Source organism: Quercus suber, unplaced genomic scaffold (genome assembly GCF_002906115.3).
Source record: "Quercus suber isolate HL8 unplaced genomic scaffold, Cork oak 2.0 scaffold_378, whole genome shotgun sequence".
Taxonomy (NCBI): Eukaryota; Viridiplantae; Streptophyta; class Magnoliopsida; order Fagales; family Fagaceae; genus Quercus; species Quercus suber.
Window position 1 is genome coordinate 662,293 of NW_027069830.1, and position 14,982 is coordinate 677,274.

At 36.8% G+C, this 14,982-nt stretch overlaps 1 pseudogene; it reads left to right on the plus strand.

The window, feature by feature from the left end:
• Positions 1–615: 615 nt before the first annotated feature.
• LOC112009229 (E3 ubiquitin-protein ligase RGLG4-like) lies at positions 616–5,580 on the plus strand (annotated as a pseudogene).
• Positions 5,581–14,982: the final 9,402 nt, after the last annotated feature.

The following is a 14,982-nucleotide window of genomic DNA, read 5'->3' on the forward strand; positions in this document are numbered from 1 at the left end:
TTTTGGATAATTATGTGATGCAAGATAGTATTGACGTTGAGAAAGAGACAGGGTGCGGGTTTTTGACGAAAATAGAAGGAAATCTTTTAGACCAATCAGATTGCATCTGTACTTTGACCAAACAAAGATGTCCGAGTCCCTGTTTTAATATGGGAACCATGAAGTAGCGCTTAACGTCGTTGTCATTGTGTATGGCGAAAAAAGAAGACAAGCAACACTTTTGAAGCCAAGACAAGCATCATTTCAAAAGCATAAAAACAATGGAATGTATTTTAGAGCAATTATATCTTTCTCTATCTCTGTTCCTACTATAATCTGATCTGCTCTGCTGTTTGGACGATGGGACTAAAGGCATCTAAAAACAAGAAGGATATCGGATCCCACAGGAATTGAGATTCTAATTTCGTAAGCATACACATTCGTGAGTCACAACATGAAGCTCACAGGTATATCTAGCTACTAGTTCTTTTTTACAGCAATTATATCTTTCTCTAAAAGGGATAGCTAGCTGCTAGTTCTTTTTTTAGCAACTTGTAAATGAACTGAGTTGTATACAAATGATGATGTTTCAGAGTTCTTACCAATACTAACTGGAACACCAGCATAGTAAGAGGAATGGCTCATGGCTACTCTTCCATTCTGGAGGTTATTTTGCTTCCCTCTCTTTTCATTTTAAGTGCAGTGATAAGGATTCTCTGCAAAATCATATTTTAAATTTTTTTTTTTTGGTGTTTTTGTTGAGAAAAAAAAAAAAGAAAAAAGAAAAAAGAAATGTTTTCACATGTTTATTCCCACTAGAATGAAGTTTTAAATTTTAAAATTTCACATGTATGTTAGGTAAAGTTGGTTCTAATATGATTCTAGACAAACTTGATATAAAGTGAAGACCAAAATACATTGGCGATCCTTAAACCTTACTTGTTGAGCGTTTTGTCCAAAAGGTTTAGAAAATGAGCACTATCGGTCTTTTGTTCACTTCCATGTCTAACAAAGCAATGATGTGGTTTTTTTGATGACATGACAAATTGTTGTTTTATCAAAATATTTACACGAGATTCTATACCCAAACTTGTTTCTTTGACCCAATTCAAACCCAAAACCGGGGGTGCTTCATACTCAAATTGAAACCCAATGCCATAACCAGATTGAGAGAGAGAGAGCTTACTTTAGTAAGCTTAAGGATAATTTTTTCACAATATCCACTCATTAGTGTAGTTTTGAGATACAGATTATGATCTTGAGTGAGATCATCTCCTATATTTTTCATAAAAAACCTGTCATACCACATGTAATACAAGGTCTTTATTGTATTGACATTAAACATCTTACAGACGGTTGACTGTATCACAGTGGTTGGAGTTCTTGCTTTTGTTGATTTTTATGGATCAGCACTCATAGGAAACAGTTCAGTTATTACCCTAATATGCTCAAAACTATGGCTTGTAGCAGAGTGCTAAAATTTAAGTAACCAATGATGACAGTTTGTATGTTTCCCATTTATCAAATCATTTCATTTTGGACTTTTTGGAGTCCGAAACTATGGTAATTTATGGCAAAAATGTGTATGCTGCAGACTAACATTGCAGCATCATCTGATTCTTTTTTTTTTTCTTTCATGAATTTGAAATTATATGAAGTTTTGAATGGGCTCTCTTTTTAAACAGGTCAGTGCAGCATTGAGTAAAGAAGGTCTAAAAGCATCCAAACTCCTCTTTGGAATTGATTTCACTAGAAGCAATGAATGGACAGGTTTATGGAGTACATATAATAATCTCTTTTTGTTTATATTCCATTCATTAATGTATGAGTTATTGATGGAGCAAAATTGGGATCCCCTGTTTATAATTGCACCTACAAAACCCTGGGGTGTAATCTGACTTGTACCAAAAACAATTACTATGTTCCTTGTTATCTTCTCGAATAGTGTTTTCTCAACTATAAGGATAATGCATTATAAGACTTGACATTAAATAGTGTCAGTGAAGAAGGCATTCTGTGAAGGTCATTACTTCTCTGACAAGCGTTTATTGGTTTAAAAATAATGTGATATCATATGTTTTTGAAAATGGTTTGTATTTAATTTGTATCGCCGGGAAGCCAAAGCATCAGTTTTGTTATTGAAGGCAAGGTCTCATTCAATAACTGGAGCCTGCATGGCATTGGAGATGCATCTCTATCATTGGAACGACTTTAGCCCCTTTCGATGAAGACAACTTAATTACTTATTTTGGTTTTGGTGATGGTACGTGTAGTCCCCTAAATTTGGATATCTGGAGAAGTTTCTATTATTTTCTAATATGACCCTGGATTTATTTTCTGTTATAGAGATAACTCATGATCAGGAAGTGTTTAGCTTTCACAGTGATCATTCACCTTGCCACTGCCTTGATGAAACTTTGTCCTGCTACAGAAAGATAGCTCAAAACGCAAAACTTGCTGGTTGGTTTTCTGTTCCTTTATTTGAAAGTTAACATTTCATTAATTGGAATTTGCTTTTTGTAACCAAACTCATGAACTCCTTTCTGGTTTGACATCAGAAAATCCTGTTAATAATATTTGTTGAGATTTATAGCTTCGTTTTTTTGTGTAAATGTGTTTAAGGGCCAACTTCTTTTGCTCCTGTAATTGAGGCTGCAATCGACCCTGTAGAGAAAAGTGGTGGTCAGTACTATGTATTGCTTATCATTTCTGATGGCCAGGTTGACCTCAAAGTCCTCCTTTTTGCTATCTCTCTCTCACAAATTGTTGCATGCACACAATCATTCTTATTTAGAGTAATGTCTTTTATTGTGTAGGTTACAAGAAGTAGCAATACAAGTGATAAAGATCTAAGTACACAAGAAGAGGAAACACTCAAGTCAATTGTCAATGTGAGGTAGAGCCATGCAGATTGATGGAATTAAATTTCTTGTTTCAGGCTTCTGTTGAATCTTTACCTCCCCCCCACCCCCCTCTCAGAGCTATTTGATATCCATAAAGGCAACTCTTTTTAGAATGACATCTCCATCCTTGGAAGGCCATTATGTCTCCAATTGAGGAGATTCTTAACAATGCTGGTATATAAAAGGTTGATAAAGTTTCTGACATTATAATGGGCAGAAATTGCTTGCCAAAATTTTGAAAATCCTTTTACTTGAAGTTCTTTGTTATTGAGTGGTTTGGCTCCCCAAAGTCAATCCCAAATATGATTGATTTGCTAGTGGCAGTGAAGAAATTATCCCTAGGGCTTTGTTGTTATACTTGAGACCATGGAGTATGCACCATTTAGTCTCCATTTTCTTTCATTAATAGAGTCCAGAAACGGGATGCTTAAAAATCTGGCTACCATGTCAGTCTCAGGTTTGAGTAATTTTGTTGAATGGGAAACTGCAAATATGAGATAATGTTTTGGCTACCATGTCAAAAGAGATTAAAAAAAATTATGTTTTGTGGAAGGAGAGAAATAAATGCATACCATAATGTACACACTGCATTATTCATCAGAAGAAAATATGTACAAACTGATAGGGATACCATTAGAAATGCCAATGATACTGTTGTAATGCTTAACGTTCTGTTCGACAATTGGCAATTCAGCTAATCTGAATAATGTAGGATAAGTAAGGTATGTGTGAAGCACTATGTTGTTGGTCATTTCAGTTTCTAGGTTGTGATGGGCAAGGTCTGTTGGAGAGTTTGATGGCCCTTTTGGCCGAGTTTTGAATAGTAACTATGCTTCTTTTGGTGCTAATAAATTTGATTTACTCAAAAAAAAAAAAAAGGGGGAAACATTTTCCTTTTTTGCCTTGCAATATGAATTGTTGGCTATGACTGTTTCGAATGTTTCAAAAACTTGTTCATATACTCCCAACCTAATATTGTTTGTAGTATGTCATTAGAGAAAAATGTTGTACCTTACACTGAAAGAAAGTATTGAACAAATTAATGAGCTTTCCTGAGTCATTAACACTAAAAATTTAAAGATTTTGTACTGTATAGCTTTCATCTCCTTTATTTTCAGTAAATGTTGTGCAATAATTTACAACCGTCTTTTTAATTAAGAAACAAGTGGATCTGGTAGAGAAACTGACATCAAAGTATCAATGATACATTAAAGACAATTGCTTAAGTAAAAGGAATCGTGTTGAACCAAAGGAATTGAAATTTTAATTTCATTGTCCAGGTCATATCCACTCTCAATTGTTGTGGTCAGAGTCGGTGATGGACCTTGGGAAGACATGAAGAACTTTGGTGACGAGCTCCGTGCACGTGAATGTCATAATTTCAAGGTTTGCAATAGCAGCATTCGATTAACTTTGAATGCAATATGTGTTGAATATAATTCATGCATTGACTTCTAAATAATATCTTTTCTTTGTATTTAGATGGTTAACTTCACTGAAATTATGTCTACAAATGAGACATCGGCTGAGAAAGAAATAACTTTTGCTCTAGCTGCCCTAATGGAGATCCCCTTCCAGTACAAAGCAGCAGTTGAACTTGGTATTCTTGGGTAGGGTTCCTTATCCATGTCAAATTATAATATTAAAGTATTTGGTGAAAACTTTCTGAAATGAGAGCTCTGATGTGCATAATGGAGTTACTTGAACAGCCAATCATTTAAATGAGGGTATAACCTTAATACTTATAGTCTGTTTCTGATTTTGCTATTAAGGGGAGGGGGAGGGGGGGGGGGGGGTGGGGGGTGGCGGCGACCGCGGGGGAATCTGTTTCATGTTTCCAGTTGTTCTAAACCCAATTGTGGATGAAATATAAATGTCATGCAATTGAGTTTGAACTAGTTTGTGAATGTTTTCTAATCTGCATCTATTCTATTGGTAAAAAGACATGCGACAGGAAGAGCAGAGCAAATCGTTCCACGCCCTCCACCAGTTCCGCCAACTTGTGAGACAAGCAGCCGCTTGGTATGATTATGATATAGAGTGTGTGTGTTGTTTTGTTCTGTGATTTTTAATGAATCAGAATCTTATATCAAAGAATCAACAAGAATTTACCCCTCCAACAGACCAATACTTCCTAATAAGAGAGAGAAACCAGCTCACAAAGGCAGAAAAGTACATATCACTTTAGAACAGATAAGGGAATACCTCATTTACTTCCCATCTACTAGATTGTACAAATTTTTTTCCTCAGTTTTGAAGTGGCCTTGATGAACTCTGTGACACCTCTGCATTCAAATATTATACAGGGCAGCCCCCCCCCCCCCCCCCCCCCCCCATCCAAAGTGATAGTGTGTTTTGCATTGAATTGAGCATGTCACATGTTTATTTTTCATTGCCATGAGTCCATGACACAAACTGAGCTAGGTTGCTAACGAATTCCATTATAATTATATAAATATGAAATATTTGATTTATCTATACACATTGATCCTTGTGCTTCCAACAGAGATCAAGGATCTGCGTGCTGAAGGGGGTATGTTTTCAAGAGATTAAGATTGATAAAATGGAGTACAATATTGTTCGAAGTATTTGGGGATGCCACGGGTACAGCTGGGGAGGTTTTGTTAATGTGGGAAAAAGGGAACTGGAGGAAGTTAATAGGGACATTCTTGCTGGCTTACTTGCTAAAGAGTGTTAAAGATGGCTGAGTTAGCGTGTACCAGGGTGTATCACCCAAATGACGATAGTATTAGGAGTCTTACATGGGACTGATGGGAGTAGCTAAGGGGTGTGAGAGAGAGGTGGGACGCAGCTTGGTGTAATGCTGGTGAATTCAATGTCATCAGATACCTGAGTGTGAGGTTAAGGTGCAATAGGTTTAAATGTTTGACTTTTCTTACAATATTGGGGAGTTTAATATGATTGATTTGCCACTTGAGGAGGGGTATGTACAGATTGTTGGAGGGGGGTAGAAGCTGATGTGATGACTGTTTTTTTCTGGAGTTTTATAGGCATTGTAAGATTGACAAAATCCCTTAATGACACTTTTATTGCTTTAATCCCTAAGAAGAGAAATGCTGTTAATATTAAATATTTCCATCCTATTGGTTTAGTGAAACGTGTGTATAAATTATTTGCGAAGGTGCTGGCTAATAGGTTGAAAATGGTACTAGATAGTCTTATTTCTAAGTAATAAAATGCCTTTGTTGGTGGTAAGAAAATTCTTGGCTTGGTCCCAGTTGCTAACGAATGCTTGGATAGTCGTATCATGAGTCGATTCCTAGCATGATTTGTGTAAGTTGGATATTGAAAAGGCTTATGATCACATTAGTTGTGATGTGTTCATCTATCTGTTAGGGAGGATGGGATTTGGGGAGAAATGGAAGGGTTGGATTCATTCTTTTATTTCTGCTGTCCACAGCTTCTTTATTAATTCATGGAGATTAAGACAGGATGCCCAGTTATCCATTTTGTTCTTTATATTGGTTATGGAGGTTTTGGGTCTCATTCTTTGTTTGGATTGCAACCTTGGAGAAAATTCTTGTGATAATCTAATCAAGTAGGGATATACCTTAGTTGGGTGGTGTGCATGTGGCAGTGGAATGGAGAGATGATAGATCATTTGTTGATTCACTATGATGCTTATGGTTTATGGAGCCTGGTGTTTATAACTTTTGGGATATTTAACTTTTGTTTGGGTGGAGGAATTAGATCAGGGCACTCTTCGGCAAACGGGAAGATTGTACCACTTTCTTTGATGTGGCTATTGTGCAAGGATTGAAATAGTCATACTTTTGCGAATACATACAGATCAAATAATCAACTAGAAGCATTAATTAACCTTTTTTTATTAATGAATGCTTATTACTTATCAAATAATTATATATGAAATTATGCATTATTAGTAAGACTGAACAATGCTCTACCTGGCTAGCAGCCCAGTAAAAACCCGTTGACATTTCAACCTAATTTTTACCTTTTGGTATGGTGGTCTAACTTGTCCAAGCTAGTTTTTTGATCCACATGACATGAGTTTTGCTCACTGGTTTGAGACCGCTTATTTATTTTCTGCCCAATTTGCTTATATAGGTCTGCCCTATTTGTTTAACGAATGCAAAGGAGTTGGCCTTTGGCTGTGGGCACCTGGTGAGCTGAACTCATTGATTAGTTGTGCTTTTCACCTCTCCCTGATTTACATGGTATTGCAAATATTTTGACTAAAGTTATTTCATTGCAGACTTGTAGAGACTGTGGATCAGAATTGACCATCTGTCCAATATGCCGTGAATCCATCACAAGCAGTCAAAGGGTGTACATCTAGTGACTGCTCCCAGGGAATTGAAAATTTTTGGACTTTGCATGGGGGAAGTTCCCTTCTCTCCTCCTCCAAAAATACATCGATTACATGATGTCACGGAAGCCTGAAGAGAAGCACACACGATGCTCTCTTGATGAAACAGAAACTAAACTATTAGTTTCTGGTAGTAAACCTCGAATCTACGAGGGGTTTCCTTGAATTCACAAGGAGATAAAACTGGAATCCACCAGAAGAGAAAATTGACAAAATGTCTGTGTTTATTGATAATAGTCTCTTTTGCCTCTGACGGCTACAAAACATATAAATACTGAGCAAAAACGTTTAAAACTCTAATTCGCACTAATTAAGCGATTAGGTGACAAAATTACCGAATTTTACCAAAAATGGCAAAATTGAGTTAAACGCAAAATCATAAACTACTGACCTTAAGGGTCGTCCCAAAACAGACGGGACCTTAATCTGACTTTTAAACTAAAAGTTATTAAGGAAAAACAAATATTACTATTAATAGCAAAAACATTGTTTTTGGGGCCTTAACGAAGGAATTTGCCTAAAATTTGACGACGTTCATGACACATGATTCTGGATCAGAACGCCGTTTCCCTTCAACCTGCCAAATTTCATGCAATTCCGACATTGTTACCTCTGATGGCCCCTACTGGCACCCTCCTTTGATTTTGCGTTGTGACTTCCTACGCCTTTGCTGCTCCAAGAAGGCATGTGCTATCTGTTCTACATCATTACATGCACAACATACTACATACACTATAGATTAAATGAACATTAGACTGCAAATTGAATTTTGGATACTGCTTGTGTCTAATGCATTGGAAATGTAAAGCAAAACAATATTTGGCCATTTGTATCACCAATAAATATTTGTTCACTTTTAGTTATTCACATTTCAGAGACTTTGTTAGTTTTTAAAGCTTTTACAGATTTTGCAAACCATTGTAGAAAAATTCACAGGATCCTTCAAGATGGCTACTTATAAAGTCTATGCTTAGTTGTGTCATGAAAGTGATTTTCCTTGAATCCATTAACAAACTCAATTGAGTGGAGGCGAATATCATCTAAAGGAAAATAATTGTTTTATGCCTCTTAAGTCTACTTTAATTTTAATTTTAATTAAACTAGTCGCTAACCCGTACAATGCACAGGATATTTGAACGAAAGTTATACACATTCACTTTTATTGGTGAAACCAATCAAATTTGATAATTCTAATTCAAAACAATTGTTGAAAATATGTATAAATAGATTAGTCAAATAAAAAACATTCATCTAAAAGCCACAATGATATGGTTCAAGCATGTTCCAATAAAAACTCATTTCAAATAATTACAACATATCAATTTCTAGAATGAAACCTCATCCCTAAGAAATAATGAGCTATCCACATCAAACATTGTAATACTTTCTCTTTTTTAAATTATCTAGATAAAAAAAAAAAAAGAAAAAAAGGCAAACTCCATACTACCTAGAGATTATTACCTTTCATGAGCATGAATTAACCTATTTAATAATGAATGTTTGTTACTTGTCATATATATATATATATATATATATATGAAATTATGCATTATTAGAAATAAGAGTGAACAAATGCTCCACCTGGCTAGCTGCCCAGTCAAAACCCGTTAACATTTCGACCTAGTTTTTGCCTTTTGTATGATGGTCTAACCATCCTGACTTAGGTAGGGGCTCTTATAGTTATAGGGTTAACTTGTCCAAGCTAGTTTTTTGGTCCACATGACATGAGTTTTGCTCACTGCAGTTTTTTGAGATCACTTATTTATTTTCTGCCCAATTTGTTTATAGGTCTGCCCTATTTGTGTAACGAATCCAAGGGACTGGGCCTTCGGCTGTGGGCACGTGGCGAGATGAACTCATTGATAAATTGAGCTTTTCACCTCTCCCTGATTTACATTTTATTGCAATTATTTTTACTATAATTATTTCATTGCAGACTTGTAGAGACTGTGGGGCGAGATTGCCCAAATGTCCAATGTGCCGTAAAGACATCACAGGAAGTCATATGGTGTACCTCTAGTGACTGCTCCCAGAGAATTGAAAATGTTATTTGGAGTTTGGACTTTGTATGGGAGAGTTCTCTTCTCTCCCCCTCCAATAATACATAGATTACATGCACATCATACTACATACACTACATATTATTAAATGAACATTAGACTGCAAATTGCGTACTGGGCTACTGACTTGGTAGCATGGGATTCGATTCCAGGCCACGCGAGTGTGTGGAAACACATATAAATTAAGAAAAAACAATGTTTACCGATTTGTATCACCATTTGGTGGTGTCTTAAAGACAATTTCTCCATTAAGTTGTTCATTTTTAGTTATTCACAGATTTTACAAAACACTAGAGAAAAATTCACAGAATCCCTCAAGATTGCTACTTATATATAGAATCCATGCTTAATTTTATCATGAAAGTAATTTGCCTTGAATCCATTAACAAACTCAATTGAGTGGCGGCAAATATCATTTAAATGAAAATAGCTATTTTATGCCTCTAAGTCTACTTCAATTTTTTGTTTTCTATTGATTTCTCCTAAAATTCCCAACAAACTTAAGATGATATCAAAGAGATCGAGAAAGAATTTCAAGTGATGGCTTTCTAAATGATGAATATCAAGTTCTAACTTATAACTAAATATGGAGAATTTATGGGATAAAAGTCGTCTGGTTAATGTAACCATGTAGAAGATGAAAATTTCCATGGAATTATGATTCAAATACTTTTGGTTCTCTCTTTAAAAAAAGTTACATTTGGTTGTCCATTTTTTTTTTGTGACTTTACATGATATAAGTAGCAGACTGCAATTGAGTTTCTCCTCGCAAATTGTCAACCAGTAACTCCTTTAGCAAAAGTTATCTCTTTTCTTTTTCCTGTTCTGCTTTCCTGTGCATCTGTGTTTTGTTTTTTTGTTGTCGGGTGTCGTGTTTTTTCAGCATTATGGAGGAGCTAACAAAGTCTTAGAGTTGTCTTACCCTCTCGGATATGGAGGGTTCTCAAGTTAATATCACGGAAGAAGAAGCAGTGTTTGAGTTCGTCCTAGCGGCGAAGTTTCTCACCAAGAGGGCGCTGAATGAGGAGGCTATTGCTATAACATTCACTCTCATTTGGAGATTGAAAAACGGGTTTAGGGTGACAAAGGAGAGTGACCATGTGTTGCTCTTTACATTCGATACCTAGACTGATATGGAGCAAGTTCTCAAAACAGAACCATGGAGCTTTGATAAGCATCTTATGGTTTTGCATAGGTACGATAAAGAGATTGATGTATCTGCAATTGAGTTCAATATGGTGACTTTTTGGATTTAGGTACACGACTTACCAGTCCGTTTTCGAACAAGGGCGGTGGCAGAAAAGGTTTGTGGCGCTGCTGGCCTGGTTGATAAGAACACAGAGGAGAGTGATAGTATGGGTGATGGTTTTGTGCGAGTAAGGGTCAGGGTGGATATTTCAAAACCGTTATGCAGAGGCCGCGTGGTTTCACTGGAGAATGGGAAGGAACTTTGGGTCTCTTTTAAATATGAGAGGCTGTCAAATCTGTGCTACTGGTGTGGTAGCCTTACACACGACGATCGGGATTGCGAGTTGTGGATTGAAAGTGGAGGTACACTATAGCTAAAAGCTCAACAATACGGTGCATGGATTAGGGCACTTCCGTTTGTGCGATCCAAGAGAAGCTCAATCTCAGTTTCGGGTTTTTACAAACCAAAGGCCGCAGGCTCGAGAAGGAATCAATTCCCCTGATTCTTGGGAAACAAATCAGCGGGAATTAATGCCTTTCCATAAGCGTACACACGTGGAACCTGAGGTCAATGAGGAAGTTACGGAACAGATTAGAGGGGGAATATCTGCTGAGCTGTTTGAGGAGAAATTAGAGGAGACAAATAGGGATTTAAGGAAATTTGACACGGCAACAGAGATTCAGCCTATTTCAAACTCTTCAATGGGTAAGGAAAATTTCCTGGAGTCAATGACACTTAATGAAATCTTCATGAGAGCCTCCCAAGCACGTGCAACCCCATTAGGCAGTAACCGTGTCCCACTTTCTGCTATACCCGATACCTCAAACACTCACACAGTAACTTTAGCTACTTGGAAACGACAAGTGAGACATAATTCAGGTATTGATGTTATCATGGAAGATGTAGTGGGTTTGAAGAGGAGTGTTCATCCTATTGGGGGTCAGCCGGAGTTACAGAAAAAAAAGAAAGCTGTTTCTCAGGTTGGCAAAGGTGACAAAGAGATATTGGTGGAGGCTGGTTCCCAGCCCCGCCAGAACCAATGAGTCTTCTATGTTGGAATTGTCGGGGGCTTGGGAACCAACGTACAGAGAATCAGCTTGCAGAATTAGTGTGGGTAAAAGATCCCTCTGTTGTGTTTTTAGCCAAGACATGGACGGATGAAGCTAGACTAATTTTAATTCAAGACCGTTTAAAGTTTAAGCATAGATTTATTGCACCTAGGAGAAATAAGTCAGGGGGTTTGGTGATGTATTGGAAAGAAGATTTTGATTTAACCATTGAAACTTTTTCAAAGAACCATATTGATGCCACAATTTGCAAGAACAAGGAAGGGGAATGGAGATTTACCGGGCTTTATGGAGAGTCGGACACACAACTCAGACATGAAGCTTGGGCACGGTTGAGAAATTTGAAAGCACGAAGCCAAGCACCTTGGCTATGTGCGGGAGACTTTAATGAAGTTACAAAGCAATCGGAAAAATTGGGTGGCAGAACTAGGCCTCATAGTCAGATGCAAGCCTTTAGAGATATATTGGATGAGTGTGGTTTTATGGATATTGGGTTTGTGGGTTCAAAGTTTACATGGCATAAGCATTATGATAACTTCACAGTTTGGGAGAGACTGGATAGGGCAGTAGCGACTAACGAGTGGTTTTCTTTGTTTCCGGATACACAAGTTCATCATCTTAATGTTACTACTTCGGATCATAAGCCTTTGTTAATTAACCCGGACGGAATGGAATGTAGGCAACAAAGGCCTTTTCGGTTTGAGCAAATGTGGATGAGTGAACTGGGATGTGGGGCAACAATTGAAGCAGTACGGCAGCAGGTGGCAGATGGACTACTGTTGACACCCCATTTTGCAACCCGCATTTAACCTCACATGGAGGGTAAAATGGTACTTTCATCTTGGAAATATGCATCTTGATTTTGGCCATTAGATCCTTAATCTCATTTCACTAAAATGATCTTGATGTTGTAACGATCAAATTGACTGGTCATAAGCCCTAATCGGACCACCAGATTGAAAGTTATCATCAAATCAAGTTTTAATAACTGAGATGCACTATCACAAATTGAGTCCGATTATATGTGATTATGAAAAATTGATTTCAATTAGTTATAAGTGTAATCAATTTAATATCAATGATGTGTCATAATTTGATTGGTTAGGACTACATTTTATGGTGAGGTTGCATACACCTAATTAATTAAATAGTTAAACATTAATTATTCAATGAGTAATTTGTGCAATTATCTTTTAATTAGAGTAAATTTGAAACTAATTAAGTCTGAAATTGGAGTGATTGGAGCCATTTAATGTTAATTGGGAGCTAATTTGGGACCTATTAATGTTAATTGTGCTGAAACCATTTTCTAACAAATAACCTCTGCTCACCATTTCATCGATATCTCTCAGAATATTTTAAATTTGTAAATGAGATTAATTTTATCAGAAACTAGACATCCGGGGCTTCAATTTGAGTATAAGAACGAGACAATTCCAATCATAATTGAGTCAGATATGATTTTTCGAAGATGACTCTACAGGCTGTTAGAGCAGCTACGGGAAAACCGAATTTTGGCTTGCTCCCCACTCCTACCAATCTCTCCATTTAATGCACCAGATTTTCCTCAAGGCTAAAATAAAGTCTAGGTTTATGATCCTTGTCAATCCTCATTAAATGACATTCCATTCATATTTCCTCCACCACTACTATATAAACCCTCCACTCTCCTTCATTTCAAGGCACATAAAAACCCCATCTCTTCCTCTCTCTTGAGTTCTAGTGAAGTTGAGTAGTCTTGTCATATCTTGGTCTTCCTGAGACTCAAGGTATTGAGTGAGACTCACTCTTCCTCTCCTAACTCTTCTTTTTCCACCCTAGGACCTCCCTCAAGAGTCTCTTCCTCCACCATATGGATCTTGCATGAAGGTATAATTTCTTTCCCTAATTGTTTTTCATGTTGCCATGATGAGAATTTAAGATTAAAGCATGATAATAATCATTTAAATTCCTTTGAATATGTTTGAATGTTTTTAATTGTTCTTATATATTCTTTACATGTTCTTGGTTGTTCATCATATGTTCATGCATAACACTAGTTTTAATCTTAAATCTACATGAAAAATATGAAAAACATGTTTGTTTCATAATTCTTTCAAATCCCTGAATCTAGGATATCACCATCCACACACATTCACTAGAATTTTATTTTTCAATCCAAATGCAATATTTAATAAATTGAATTAGGATTTATCACATGCACACACATTAAATTCAACATGTAAATTGATTGATATATTGGATGATATGATATCAACATTGGCCACCATAGTCTAGAAGACTGGTTTCATCGGGCAAGGTGGGTGCCTAACACCTTCCCACCTTGTAACATAGCCTCCGAACTTAGATCAAGGGTTAGTAGATCAAATGCTTATCCATGTAATTTTCAATTTCTAGATTGTAACTAGGAAACAAAGCCATGTACTTTATCTTAGATTGTATCTAGGACCAAAGCCATGTAATTTTCTTATGATCAATGTAAATTCAAATTTCAAATTAATAAAATGAGGAATTTTTCAATTTGGTTTTTCTTATTTATCCCAATAATTAAATAAGTGGCGACTCTATTGTAAAACCCTTAATCTAAAGGGGAAAATATAACTAGTCGAACCTTCATTTTGAGAGGCAATAACACGACTCCACCCATTTATGTGGGTTTGGCCTAACATTCATTAAAATGTGCCGGGGGAGTGGTCTCTCACAGTGGCGACTCCGCTGGGGAATATTAAGGGTTAGGCTTCAATTAGGTTATGGTGGCCAACCATGTCATTGTTTGTTTATTGTTTTTTGTATATAATATGTCTAATATGTCATTATATTGCATGTCATGCATCATTTGCTTGAATGAAATTTATTTTATTTGTGTGCTAGCCTGGAAGCCCAGTAGTATTAGCCGTGGATTGTGGTCTTCCTGAGACTCACATACCCAGCGGTGAATCTACCACCCACTGCAACAAGGATCATCATGGTTATGCCATAGTGGTTCATAAGGACAAATTGTACCGTTCGGACTAACGCGGCGCTCCTGGCGTCACAAGTTGGGAGGTACGACGTCCTAGCTTGTGGGAACCTTTAACCTACCTTCTACCCATGTTGTAATGACCCATAGAACCTACTTTTAGGTCGGTCCATGTAAATTGCATTTCATTATGCATTTGTTTGGCCGTTGTTTGAACCATGATGACTCAAGTCCAACGCTTGAGCCCATCATGATTGTTTGAACCTTGTATGTTGTGAATTAACTGAAGCCCGAAAGCCTATGATTGAACCCTACTTGGTATGAAAACCAAAAATTGTTTCTTGAATCATTCTAAGCCCAATACTTGAGCCCATCAAAGGTGTACACGCATGATCAACATCAAAAGCCAAAAGCTCACAAGATGCATGCATTTCAAGTGCAAGCCCAAGCCATTTCAAGCAAATATCAAAAGAT